The sequence below is a fragment of the Dermacentor albipictus genome, chromosome 10 (assembly GCF_038994185.2).
Source record: "Dermacentor albipictus isolate Rhodes 1998 colony chromosome 10, USDA_Dalb.pri_finalv2, whole genome shotgun sequence".
Classification (NCBI taxonomy): Eukaryota; Metazoa; Arthropoda; class Arachnida; order Ixodida; family Ixodidae; genus Dermacentor; species Dermacentor albipictus.
Window position 1 is genome coordinate 57,373,705 of NC_091830.1, and position 14,841 is coordinate 57,388,545.

A 14,841-nucleotide genomic window follows, 5' to 3' on the forward strand; every position below is an offset into this window, starting at 1 on the left:
TCACTATTACTCGGAATGTGTTGTTAAGGGGCTTATCAGGGTGACAACTTGTTTGTTATCGCATTCGTTCTTGTCTGAAGGTAACGCATTATTCGGGTAGTGTACTAATTATAGCCGCTGCGCTGGTCGGTCTACCCATGGTCACGGTGGGCACTGTTCCCATGAGGCAATAATATTGGAGCCTTTCTGCTTGTCGGTCACTGTTACACATAATGAACATCAAGAGAAGCGTTACAGGGTTTTTAAAACAGAGATCTATCTATAGCATACAGCTGTTTCAAATGAATAGACGTAAGAAACAGCGAAAGGGCTCAACATTTTGTCTGCTCAACCCAGGCCGGTGGTAGCAGGCCATTTAGGATACAAATGAAGACAAAATTTTAAATGCAATCCCCGTATTGCCATTTACATATTTATAACGGGTACTTTCGTTTCGCATTTACATACGTAGCAGATAATTCAAGACAGCTTGAATGATTCTCTCTTGTCTGTTGTACCAGACGCTGGCATAGAAACATCAATCACGTCCGTTACGTGATATGAAGTGCAAGTGCTTAGATAAAACAAAATCTTGTCCTGTTGTAACTGTTACATCGGTGTATATCAGACAATAAATAGTTCATGCATTGTCGTGTCCAAGGCAGCAAAGAGGAAGGCAATCGCGGAGTGACAAAGCTTCTTGTTTTATGAACTCTTTTTTTATCTTTTTTGCAGGCGTTTTAGTCCTGTTGTATGAATAACTTCAGAGACCGCAAGTGGAATCGAGTGGAGATCGTAATATAGCAAGATAAAAATGAAGTTATCTTAAATGAGACTGATAAATAACTGGTCTTGAATACGAAATGGGTAAGTGTCGTTGTAAGCGGAGGCTTGACAAGCCTGAAACAGCATAAAAACAACAGGCAAATGCCCTCGTGCAAATTCTGTAGGAACACGTGTCGCCATGGCTTTTGAATTGTCTTGCAAGCTTGTAGATTGTCCATCAAAAAGGATTAGTTGTACTGCATTTTACAATGGCACTGAGGCATCTGGAAACAAAAGTGAAGCCCAGGCTGCTGCTCTATGTCAATCACAGCAGAAAAGTGGGGCTGCCATCAATTAGGCAGCATAGTTCATGGTCCAACGCAAAGGATAGTACACGTCTTCGCCGGGAATCCGCATTTAAGCTTCCCCACAGCGTATGCTGTGCGCTGAAATCGGAGGCAATAATTCATGGTTAAAGTGTGGCTGATAAAATTGCACTTAGTCTTGCGTTGTTAAATCAGCTCGAAGGTGGAATGTAGGCACCTGTTAGCGTGAGTGCAATGTTCTTGCATTTAATGGTCAAGCATGCGCACTGATTATCATCGTTTAATGCCACTGTGTGTAAAATATAAGTGAAGTTGCATCTGACGTGAACCATGACTTTTCTGTGGTCGCTACGGGTGGCAGATATGAAAGCTTCATATGCTGATAGGCGGATGGCGCTCTCATCGTCACAAATGACGATGATTTGTTCTTATAAAGAAATGGATGAAAGTCTGAAATATGGTATTGAAGGCTTCGAGCATTTCACGAGAATACAGACGCTTCCTTGACTTTGGAATTTTACGAGTGCAGAGGAGCAGCCACGGTGCTTCCCAAGACTGGACAGTACCGGTTTCAGGGCGTCCAGTATTTGAAGTGCACCTTGGCAGTTATTTAGGGCTAAAAGTGTGTTCATAAGGACCCTTATCATGGCGACAATTTGTCCTCGACTTCGCTGTTGTCTGAAGGTGAAGCATGATTCGGCGACCATGCTATATGTTGCTCCTCCGCTGGTTGGTCTAGCCGCGGCAACGGCGACCCCTCCTCACATGATGCAATGATATTACAGACTTTCTGCTTGTCGGCTACCGTTAGGCATAATGAACGCCAAGAGAACTGTTAGAGCATTCTCGTTTTAAACAGAGATCCAAATATAACATACAGCTGTTTCAAATGAACACACCAAACAAACATCCAAAGTGGATATTACGCTTCACGTACTTAGCCCAAGCCTGGCATAACAGGCAATTTAGGATGAAAATAGGGTCAAAATTTAAAATGCGATCCCTCTGTCGTGTACCACCTTTTTAGTAACATGTATTTTCGTTTTGCATTTACGTACGTAGCAGATAATTCGAGACAGTTTAAGTGATTCTCTCAGTGCACATTAGACAATAAGTAGTTCACACCATGTAACCTCCAAGGGAGCAAAGAGGAATACAATTTCATAGTGCCAAAGTTCCCGCGCTATGAATCCGTTTTCTTATTTGACAAGCGGTTAAGTCGTTATATATGATTTGCGTCAGAGATCGCAAGTAAACTGGACTGGAGAGTGCATTAGCAGGATAAATACAGAGTTAACCTAAATGAGACTGATCAATAACAGGTCTCTCTTACGAAATAGGCAAGCGTCATTGTAAGCGGCGGCTTCACAAGCCTGCAACAGCAGAAAAACAGCAGGCAGGTGTCGATGTCCTCTTGCAAATTATGCAGGAACAACACGTGTCGCCATGGCTTTTGAATTTTTTTCCAAGCTTGTAGATTTCGCCTCAGCAAGTAATGGTTGCACTGCATTCTGAAATGAGCAAAGGCTGAGCCTTCCAGTTGTTTGACACGTTTGCGGCACATAAGCGCCTCACGTAGGCAAAAAATAATAGAAATGAATTTAACCCTAGTTTGCTAAAAACCTTCTATCGAACACTCAGTCAAAATAGATTTTCTCTTTTTCTTCAGTGACCTTTAAACAGAAAACATTTCTACATTCACTGGCTAAAGCAAGCATGATTTCTGAACTGTTTTTACCAGAAAATGGAATTACGGTAGGCAGCGGAGATTGTTACTAGCGTTTCACCGCATTGCCATAGTTACTTACACTTTTCATAGGAGGCCACTGCACGTGTAGGAGGGATGTGCTGTAATCAGTGCGACATCGTAACGCGATTGACACGCGAAAAAATTACCTTTTCCTTTTTTCAAGGCAAATATTTGTTTCTACTATGAATCTAAAAGTGTCAGTGTTTTCGTGCAGGGAAATTACCCTCGCATCAGTTTTGCACTAAAGTGTGATGAGTTGGGTCTCTCAGGCTCTAGAGAATACGATTCGATGAAATGCAACTGATGATGAAACTGTAATGGAAATAAAGTTTTTCTCAAAGTGATTCAAGCGTTTTTTGGCCGACACATGAGAATAAATTGGCTGAGACTGCATACAGACATGTTACCTACACGCAAAATGAGGCACGTATTGTTCCTGAATCTACGGATTTGTATGCGTTCATATTGCTCTTGCAGTGCTTGACACGATAATTTCTGACCGCATGTTTTCACCCTCTGTCTAAAGTAGAACAAATTGATAATATACAAGAAACATGATATCACGGAGAAAAAAGATTGCAGATTTTGCAGAGATGTTATAATCTTTATGGTATTTTTGCTTTCATGTCTTGTTTTATATTTTGTTCGCGTAGCACTGTGATTGCTCGCAGACGAACTTCGGCAGGCAAAACATACCACCGTAACCAGAAAGTCATCGATGCATTCAATTTTGCGGTGCTTGTGACCGACCCATGTCAGTTCTCTATGCCTGCATCTGCATATATGCCCTAATTGAAGCAAAAGGCTCAGCTTGTGCTCATCAATACTTACATGCCTTCACGTGCCTTCTAGGACAGGTTATCGTTTTAAAAAAGTGTGTGCAGCCTCATATGCTTTGAAACTGCTTTGAATCACCTACGAGTAGACGCACCGCTTTCTGAGACTCATGATAAATCGACATCTCTCCTGAAGTCCTAATGCCTCCTACCCGGAAAAGAAGACGGCCACGATAGCCAATGTCCTCAGATTTGTTGCGGGAAAGTAATGGGATGCCTCTGTGATGACGATGCACCTACTATATAAAGTACTGTTTCTGGGTATCCAACGATTTAGCTTACCTGCACTGGGAGGGACCGGTAACACCCACCTCCGTTCCCTCCAGTCTGTGCAAGCTCTGGGAATATGGATTGGCCTAGTCAGGTGTGCAAATACGGCAGCAATAATGCCTTTACTGTGTGACCACCCCATCAATGCGTACATTCACGCCGACGCTTCAAAGATACACGTCAGGCATTTCGTACGACTTACGATCATATGCGAGGCCATGATTCCAAGATTTTAATAAAGGGGAAATGAGACATCCACCCAATCGTAGCAACTGCTACAAAAAAAACCAATGGGTTCCTCGAAAGAAAATGTTTCGCATTGGAAGAAAAATTCGTCCTTGTCCGGGGCTCTAACCCGGGAACACCACCTTTACGGGGCAGCCGTTCTACCATCTGAGCTAACCGGGCGGCTCGTAAATGGTAGGGCGAAGTGGAACTCATCATCAACTATGAAGCAAAGGCAAGAGTTTGACGTGGTAGTATTGCGGAATCCCGCAAGGGGGGGGGGGGAGGAAGTAAATATTAAGCTAAAATGAGGCATGTATCCATTCGTAGCAACTGCTACAAAGAAAACCCAACGGGATTTCGAAAGAAAAAGCTTTGCAGTTGAAGGAAAATTCGTCCTGGGTCCGGGGCTCGAACCGGGACCACCGCCTTTCCGAAGCAGCCATTCTATCATCTGAACTAACCAGACGGCTAACAGATGGTAGGGCGAAGTCGAACTCATCAACTAGTCTGAAGCAAAGGCAAGAGTTTGACGTAATAGTTCTGCGGAAGTCCACAAAGTGAATGGAAGTAATTCTTAATATATAAATATATATAGTGTCATTTATGTTCGCCTACGCCGGACCACCGGCAGTAGCACTTCGCTCATCAAACAGCCAGGACATGTGTCGACTGACCTACCGAAAAATCACTTTCAAATTTGGCAAACGCTGTTTAAATTATGGATCGTCGACGTAAAAGAAATGCGACCTAATGCGGACGCATTTCTTTCGCGTTTACCTCTGAAACCTTCTTTGCATTTTTTAGCTGTCCGACGTCCCTCTATACGCTGTTTCGTAAGTCCTATAGGTACGCTGCAACTGACTCAGTGCATGTGAAAGTGTGATCTAGGCTCTTGCCTTCTCTGGAGTTCCTGAGCACGCGGAGTATACGGAAGAGAGGAAATCTGAGAGTGCATGGAGAATGTAGCATGTGACGAGGGAGCGACTGGTAACTACCGCGTTCTAAACATGGGTTTCAAATAGTGAGGCATACCTTTTGGGCCTACAGGGTATACTGGCCAAGAATCACGGTAAGCTCCGGAGAGGCTCTCGACTCTTGGCCAGTAATGGGGTGGCGTCAGAAGAGTACGCTTTGCCGAGGCAACTGCCTGGTGTGATGCGCCCTCCAAGCTATCTTTTTTTTACCAATAGCACTGTAAGATCAGAAGACCCACAAAGAATTGCCCTTTATTTGTTAGGTGACTGCGTTGACGTCGCGGCCACCATCGTCGAGCCTATATGCCTTAAGGCAATAGTCCACTCATCTTCTTCCACCGCGGGGCTCTATGAGTACTGTCCACTACATGGATCTCCCCCTGGCAATTAAGGCACTGCCGTTGACCAGTTTATGTTGTGGAGATGGCACGGCCAGAGTCTAGATGAGCTGGCTTCAAGCGGTCTATCCAAATTGTCACTTCGCGTCCCCTGACAAGAAGTGTGAAAAACTTGGCGTCATGCTTAATGACTGAAGGGACTGTCGTAAGGAGCTTGTAAATTGAGTGCGAGTAGCATCGTGATGGATAAATACGTGACTGCTATGAAGTAAAGATGCGCTCATGTAAACATTTCTGCGATTGTTACGAAGCGGGGACAGTATAGCAGCGGCCATCGTAATGCGATGGTGGTCGGCGCAAGATTATACGTCAGAAGATTACGGTTCGGAGGTCACTGGATACGCTAAGTGTCATGCCGAAAACGAGTTCTGCTGAGGACCACGGTGCATCTGTTTTCAGAGCTGTGGGAAGACCTATTAGAACCAAAGGCAGGTGCTCTGTCCATGGAATCATGGAGTCATGGGCACGAATTACTGGTTTCAGTTGACGGTGGAAGCGTTCTACCATGGCATGGCAACTTGGGTGATAAGCTGTCGTTCGTATTGTCACGATTCACAAGCAGCAGGAACTCTTAAAAAGGGTAGGACACTTTAATTGCAGGCCAACTGAAAAACGATCGCGCGGGGACAGCTTCCCTTCCGCAATGCGCGAGATATTCGTCTTACTCTACGTGCCGCGTACTGGACGTGGCATTTGCGTTCCTCCAGAGAGAGCATCGTCCCGATGCTTACCTAGCGGCAGGAAGATGTGTCATACGAGGTGTGGGCACTTCATTCCGAACAATAGGGCTTCATGCGCACAATGAGCACTTCTGGTGGGCGCTGCCTTTCCCTGGAGTAAGCAGGACTGTCACGGATAACCTCATAATTCAGGTCGACGAGGCGCCGCAAAACGTTGTACGGGCCAAAGTAGCACCTGAGTAGCTTTTGTGAAAGCCCTCGCCAACGGATGGGACTCCAAACCCACACTATGTCGCCTGGTTGATATGTGATGTAGCAGCGCCATGGATTGTAGCGTCGAGCGTCGTAGTCCTGCTGTCAGGCGATTCTGACACGGGAGAGCGGTCTCGCTTCTTCAGGCCGTTGAGCGAAAGCTTGAGCGTCCAAGCCTGTATCACGGTAGTCATGTGACAACATCATATCGAGCATCGTTGTCACTTCACGGTCATTAACAAGGCTAAATGGTGTCTTTCGCTTTGTTTCCCGTTGAGCAGTGTTTGCAAGAGAATGTGATGCACGGTAGAATGTCATCCCAATTTTTATGCTCCACGTCTATGTACATACTCAGCATGTCGGCGATAGTCTTGTTCAAGCCTTCCGTTAGGCCATTCGCTTGCGGGTGATTGTCTGTGGTCTTGCGGTCGAACCCACTGTGGTTGCTTAGTGGCTACGGTGTTGGGCTGCTGAGCACGACGTCGCGCGATGGTATGCCGGCCACGGCGGTGGCATTTCGATGGGGGCAAAATGCGAAAACACCCATGTACTTAGATTTCAGTGCACGTCAAAGAACCCCAGGTGGTCCAAATTTTTGGAGCCCCCTGCTATGGCATGCTCCATAATCAGATCCTAGTTTCGGCACGTAAAACCCCATTATTTACCTTTTTTTAACTCTCAATCGAACTAGGATTCACGAGAGCGCCGTTGCAAGTCTAGTTGGCCTAGTCAATATAACATGCTGTGCTGGACAGCAAGCATTATGAAAGCCCGGTCTCTCCGCAAAGGCACCATAAGTACTACTCATAAAAGTCATCAAGTGCAGGTATGAAGCACCACCAGCAGTCGAGCCGTGTCATGGAATCTGGTGTCAGTTCGCGGATGCTCAGTCCAGAGAACAGGGGAGATGTCGGGCGAACTCCAAACGGCAGCCGAGTCAACAAAAGCTTCCGACCTCGGGGAACTCGGTCGACGGTGATCTCAGTAGCTTTTCACAAGACCACAGCACACAGAGCGGTAGCATCTAGCGCGGTCTAGCCTTGTCTGACCTTTGCTACAAGGATGAAAGGGGTGGCCTACATAGCATAAACTACTCGCGTGTGCACGGATGATCCGCACTTCACAAAGGACCTTCCCCTCGGCCCAGCTTTTCTTCCAAACCAGCATCCAACGCTCCGCAAAGAGTCGAATAGTAGGCAAACGGGAAGCAGAGCATATAAGTTAGAGCGAAGGGATGATCGAAGAGTGGAAAGATCACAATCTACTGTGTAGTCTTAAAGGCGTCACTTTGAGTTGCCGACGCCGCGATTAGAACGTCCTTAAAACCGAAGCTCCCTTTGTCAGCGGGGGGAACGGGAAGTGGAAAGGAGAAGTGGTTGATGGTGTGGTACGGAGCCATACGATAATGCGAAGGAAGGCCGCTTGTTCCCGTACTTAATCATTCGTGTTTTTTTTTTGCACCCGTCGCATAAACTATGCAAACGGCGTTGCGTTGCCGTCGTCCCCGTAACTCTCCCGATATATTTCTTAGGCAGGTTAAATAAACTCGCTCAACTCCCTCGTAAAATGTATTTTTGCTAAGGGAATTTTCACAAAATTCATAATCACCAAAATTATGCTCGACTATATTCACTCAGACTCAGACTCACTGGTCATTCTAAGTCTGAGTGAGCATGGGTGAGTCGACTCAGCATAAGGTTTGCCGACCTTTGCTCAAAGGAGAACGTATTTGCGAATGGGAGGCGGTCTCTGATAACTGCTAAGCAGTATTTGTGTGATTCGTTTCATCTACTTTCCCCCTGGGTTACATAGTTGTCAGCCAAGCTCACGTTTCGATGACCTCGTAGCCATTCCTGGAGTTCTCCGTTAGCGTATTCGAACAAGATGGTGCCGTTCTTCAGCAGTCCCGGTGTTATTTCCTTGTATCAACGCATTCATCATTTCTGTGCATAATAGCGAAGATGAAGTAAAATGCTATGAAGGCGCATGCTCAGCAAGAAATGCATGTAAACAGCAGTGTGGCCGTATATTCTAACGGTTCTTTTCAGTTCAGTTTATTTCCTTAAAGGCCCCCATCGGGAGGTGCTACATAAAGGGTGGGATTGTATTTCGAATAAAAAAACAAACAGCGAAAGTTATTTAACACTGAAGATAACCAGTTACGCGTTCTTAAAAAGTAGGTGATGTAACGATGAAGACGATGTCACAGGGTAGGCCATTCCAGTCTGTAGCTGCTCTAAACAATAATGAAGCAGAAAACGTAATAGTGTCCGATGGCGGACGGGCAACTTGAAATGGATGACTTGTGCTGTAGTACATGCGCGCTGCAGCTTTAACATACTGTGTTTGATTGAGTGAAGAATTATAAAAAACTTGTGAAAAAGGACGAGGCCAGCAATGAAGCTATGCTAGGAGAGGGACGGTAGTCCGGATTGTGCTTTCAAAGATGAAATACTGACGTCGTATGGCTATGAGCAATGAATGAATACTTAATATCGTTGCATTGGCTGGCACGATGCGGCTTCTCTGTGTACTTACGCCCTATACTAAGAAACCAAATAGGTTGACGCTCCAGCTTGCGGCAAATGAACGTTGGATAACTTCTGTTGGGTATGCCGTTGCGAACATCTCCTGTGCCTCGTATGCCAGAAAATAACTTAGCCAAAGTATGGCAACCAGCATGTACTTTGAAAGCTTAAATGATGTTCGAAGATGTGGGCACTACACGGAAAAAATATATGCAGCCGTCATCCGCAAACTAGGCAGAAGAGACAAAAAACGCTTCACTTAAAGGTGAAGCAATAAACAACGAGCTGAGTGAACTTCGGCATTTTTAAAGGTAGGTGGTAATCCTGCTGTGCAGCAACACTTATTTTTTTTTCGGCAAGGGCAGATTATCAGTAAATTATGACTGCTACGAAAAAGGTTGTTCGTCATATCGCAAACGCGTCATTCGACGCACATACATGTCAATATTTTGCAAGTTTATTATCACTTGTGTAGAAAGTTTAAATGAAGGTAACCTTGCTCGAAAATACCAGAGGTACTTTAAGTATAACAGTTAGGCGTTCTTGGGGTTGTGCAACATAACAGAACCAATAGACACCTCCTATAACATTGGGGAAAGAAATAGATGGCTGCTACCGCTCTCGCGTACAAATTATGAATCAAATCGTTTATCCAATCGCGTCCCGTCCTTATTAAATAAACTTCATGAAAACGGTGTCGAAATAACCGACATTACTAGGAAAACAATACGAGACTCCCACATTCAAACTGAGTACTTATATTTAAAACGTTCCTTTCGCCAGGGGAAATTACTGCTTACCTCCTTTAAATAAGTAGTTTTACGTTTTGATTACATTTTAGCATATAGGATGTAACCTGCAAGACATTTATACACACCTTTATTTGCTATTCATATTTTCGTATGTTAAGAGAATGTTATATGATAAATTTTTCGGCAATTTGATCAAGATAATTAGGTATATCGTTTATATACTGTATAATAAATTATGTCATTTGTACTGAATATACACACTGCATTGTATTACTGATTGTACACATTTTCACTTGCACATTTGTACATTGCACACGCAAAGTGAAGAAACATGATTTTATTATGTCCCCGTTGTTATGAATACGGACAAGAACCGTGTCAAGCTGCAAAAGAGTGCTTTTAGTTCTTGTCCCAGCTATCATTTTCTTTGCAAATGAATGAGTGCCAAACAAAGATTGATTGATCTCACGATTTCATTCGAACTGCCATTATGGCTTGTAATCACACTAGCCTTTGTTGTATACTCGTATAAAGACACCATTTACCAGGAAACTGTATATACATATATGTCAGTATGAAAACCTGTCACCCAATCTCATATTATCAAAAAACTCAAGATTAGGTTCTGAAGTTTTACGCACCAGAACCATGATCTGTTTATGAGGCACGCAGTGGTGGGGGCCTGAGGTTTAATTTTGACCAACTGGCGTTCTCTATTGTGTCTATTAAGCATCTCAAGCACAAGACGGCGTTTGGCATACGGGCAATAATCAAAGCTCGCCCTTTCTTTTTTCTTATGAAGCTCTGCTGGCGTTGCATTATGCGTTCATTCATAGTCAAATTAATTACGGCATTGTTTCATGGGGCAACACGTACGCTTGTCACTTATCATCAATTCAACATATCCAAAATCAGTCAATACGTGTTATCCCTTCTAGCTCCATGCAATCCAATGTCTCGTTGTTACTTCACGCGTATAATAACTTGCCTATTAATATCTTGTTCCAGTTTAACATAATCGTCTTACTCCACAAGTTGCTTCATAATAACCTTACAATTCCGTTCATTGCAGTTGACCTTTTGCAGAATAAAAATATAACCAGATTTACGGCTAACAACAATTTCTTGTTACCCATGGTTCGTACCAATTACGGCAAAAAGCATCTTCCTTCGCTGCAATTTCTCTTTAGAATGAATTACCATCAACTATAAAATCCAGTACTTCTCTCGAAATCTTTAAAAATGACCTTAAGCACCATTTCCTGCGATAATTTAACACCGATCTGGCGGTGTACCTTTGACTTTTTTCTCACATGTCATTTCTTGTATTTCATCCATGCTTTTTCTGACTTTCTTTTACAACGTGCTTTTTCATGTTTGATTGTAAATGACATGTCTAATGATGTATTTGATCCGTAGATGTTGTTTGTAATAACGTTAATTTGCTGACTGTTGATATCACCATCAATGTTATTGTTAACCGAGAGTCCCAATACAGTTCTTTCACTTTGGGACCCTCGTCTGTATATTTGTCATGTTGTAATTACTTCTTTTTTTTCGACCCAATAAATCTAAATCAAAATCTAAAATCTAGTGCACAGCACACGATAAATAAAGGAAACAAAGTATTCCAAAGTATTACCAGCCACATTGTCTTCTGTGCTGAGAAGCAATTCGAAGAAATTCTGCGGTGCCTTACATCGCCTTTCCAACGAATTCATCGCTTTTAAGCACGGTGTGGGGGGAAGGCCATATTCCCTATGATTGTTGTCTTGATAAACTACATCACCGCTTAACTCTCGACTATAGATTCATGTCCCGAACTCATTGCTAATCTCACAGCACTAATCACCAGCATCAAGTTCAAAATCATATGTCTACCGCACATATTACGCAACAATTTTTACCACATATATTGAAGGGTCAGAAAGAATGCATCGAAACTGACAAATATTCGCCACGGTTGCTTCATGATGTGGCCTAGCGGTGCTGCACTGGAGGTGGAGGGTTCGATTCCAGCCACGGCGGCTGCATCTAGATGGGGGTGACATGGAAACAGGCGCACGTACTTACATATATACTCAAGAGGATGAGGCCCAGGTGTTCTATAATAATGCGTGGTCATAATCAGATAGTGGTTCTTGCACGTAAAAATCGGAAAATATTTACTTAACATACTTCTAATATTTTAGCGGTCACAATCATGAACAGCTTTGAAAACCATTAGCACATCTTGCAAAATACTTATTTGCATGAACAGGCGTTAAAACGTTTGGCGATATTTATATTGTGTCGTGTCACGATGATCTGTTTAACAAAGCATCAGCAGGCATTGCAGAGTTATTCATTTAGTTCTGTAGTCTAACAATTTCTATAGGCCAACGGTTTTTTTTTCTGTAAACTACTCACATCGATAACGCCGAAGGACCCTTACCGTAAAGATAACAAACATTAAAAGTAAGTAAGCCACGCATTACTCGCGTTTCTATGGAACTCTATGAAATTTCAAAAGGCCGATAGTCCTTTGCTAGATTCATACAGGACTCATATATATTTGTGGTGCGCCGGTTTATCCGGCCATGTTTTTTGACCGATAGAACTATGCCCGTCGATACGCGATATCCCGAAATAAAGTCATCATAAGGAAGCAATCGCAGGTCAAAGAACGGATGCCACTCTGGCTGGACATTTAACAGCTGCGTCGCATACATACCCGTGCGCAGTTAACAACAGGATGCATTAAAGCTTCAGTGCAGGCTCCTAATACAACGAACGTCCCATTACTGTGACACGTGCCCCATAAGGACACTGAGGACGTTCTGCCCGGCGCCGACGTGAGCTAGCACTGAAGAAACAGTGGGGTTCGGGTAAGTATAGCCCACAATGGTTTGTCAACCTAGACGGCTTCAGTGCGTCTTTGAACCCGCTTGCCTGTTTTCCCAGTTCGTTTCTTCCGCCGATTTTTTTTGTTGCTACACCACGCACCCGAGCACCCAGGGTCAGAGCCTCCCACGCATCTCCATGCAAGGCTTAACCGTGCCGGGGAAAAAGATTATACTCGCGGTCGAACCAATGCCGAGTGCTTGCACCTTTAAGCCTTAGGCAACACACCTCATTGGCCTCTGCTTCACGTTGCAGGCATCCTCTTTGGCACTCCCAATTGACAGCCGTCTTTTCATGTCCATCTCTTTTCTTCACTATTTCATCTTAGCACCATGTTTCCTACATCATTCCTGTTTCCTGCTCCTTTCCTCTCAATTTTGAATATCTAAGGGACAAGGGTTAACTTTGTGTAGGGTAGCCGAGCTGGTTGACAACTTGAGTTTTAAAAACCTGGACAAGAATACTGCTGTAATGTAGGCATAGAACCCCAAAAGCTTCAAATACATTCTAGGACAAAGCACAGGGCACCAAATACGCTCATTTTTCATTGGAACCAAAATCTAAAATGTTATCTGGCCACCAGATCAAATGCTGGTCTATTCTCTACTGTTGAAATAAGTTGCTAAGAACATCTCAAGTGGCAGCTCACCCAGCCAAAGACTTTTTTCTTTAAAGATGTTCTTAATCTTGGCACAGGAACGTCAGCATCACTTTGGTATAAATTCCTGCCTATCGATGATTGTCGACGAACATAATGGTGTCCGCACACTTCAAGCGCATCCTATGAGAGAGACGTAAGAATATGAAACTGAACATAACACATGTTGCATTTGGTTCTTGCGTTGTCTCAAAGAAATCAACAGTGCCACTTGAATGACCTTACACTGCGGCACGGTTTAACTTTGTGAACCAGATATTACACAGCATAAAAGACACAAAGTACTGCTTGCCAAGATGAAATGCCGTGATTGGTTTGTATTAAACCGCTGATGTTTCGTGCGTGGGTGATTGTATTGGAAATTAATCTATGTACTAGACATAACGATAACTTTTCACGTTAAGAGCTGTTCGGCCAGCGGACGCATACGCGTCATGAACCACTCTGGCACGAACAGCATAAGATCTGATGCCCATGACATAAAAACATGCACAGCTCTGACAATTTTGAAGTAATTGTTATGGCGGCGTGCGCCACAGATAACAGAAGATAGCTCAACAGCTGATGCATTACGCATTTATGCAATACACGCGTTTAATATACTCACGAGGACAATGGCGCCGCTAGAGCCTGTGATCGCTCACAGAAACTAAAGTATAATATACGACATATCCCCTTTCGTACAGAGACAGAGTTAGATGGCCGTCCACCACGATGGCTTAGCGATTACGGTGTTGCGCTGCTGAGCGCGGTGTCGCGGGATGAAATCCAGGCTGCGGCAACCGCATTTCGACGGGGGCAAAATGCAAAAGTGTCCCATGCACTAAAGTCACATTAAAGATCCCATGGTGGTCAAAATAATGCGGAATCCCCCACTAGTGCGGGCCTCATATTCTAATTGCAGTTCTTGCAGATAACGCCTCAGATTTGCGAGAGTTACATGGATTAGTAGAGTGGTAATTGGTTACTGTCCATAATTAGATATACATTCACGATCAGTAATGTGCAAAGTTGGGCTGGTTGGCGAACAATCATCATACCTTGCTGGTGAAGCAGCAAAGCGGAAACAAGGCTACCGCTCCTGAGTCTTTATCCGGCGAGATTTGAAATTTGCCCCTGGTTTGGTTGAAACTCTTGCCTACAAATTTGTGGTAAGGCCCAAACTTGAATGTGCATGCTCAGTTTGGGACCCTCATCATACTAATCTTGCTAACATGCTTGAATTCGTCCGAAACCACCCATCCCAATTTATCTTCCATGACTAGTCTTCATATACTAGTGTCACAGCGCTAAAACCTAATGCGAATTTTTCTAGTCTAGAAACGAGACGTAAAGTGTCCAGGCTCTTTTTATAATACAAGTTTTATCATGTCCCGATTAGTAACAGCGTCATATCACCCGCTCACCGCCATTCATCCCTGACTAATCACTCAGTCAGCATACCTTCCGCATGCGCGCACATCATCCCATCTGCATTCGTTTTTCCCACGTACAGCGAGAGGCTGGAAGGATTTGCCTGAAGATGTGGCGGACCATTACAGTGCGACTGAGTTCAAGACCGC

The 14,841-nt window shown here is 44.0% G+C and overlaps 1 protein-coding gene across 3 annotated transcripts in view; it reads left to right on the plus strand.

Annotated features, from left to right (window-relative positions):
- The window catches only part of LOC139050375 (uncharacterized), a 412,530-nt gene that overhangs the window by 293,121 nt on the left and 104,568 nt on the right, over window positions 1-14,841 (plus strand). The window contains exon 1 of one of the 3 annotated variants that reach the window (XM_070526635.1): window positions 723-846. The exons of the other annotated variants lie outside the window; for them this stretch is intronic. The gene's annotated coding sequence lies outside the window, so the exon portion shown is untranslated. Of the gene's footprint in view, window positions 1-722; window positions 847-14,841 lie in introns of those variants that run through there. 3 annotated transcript variants of the gene reach the window in all.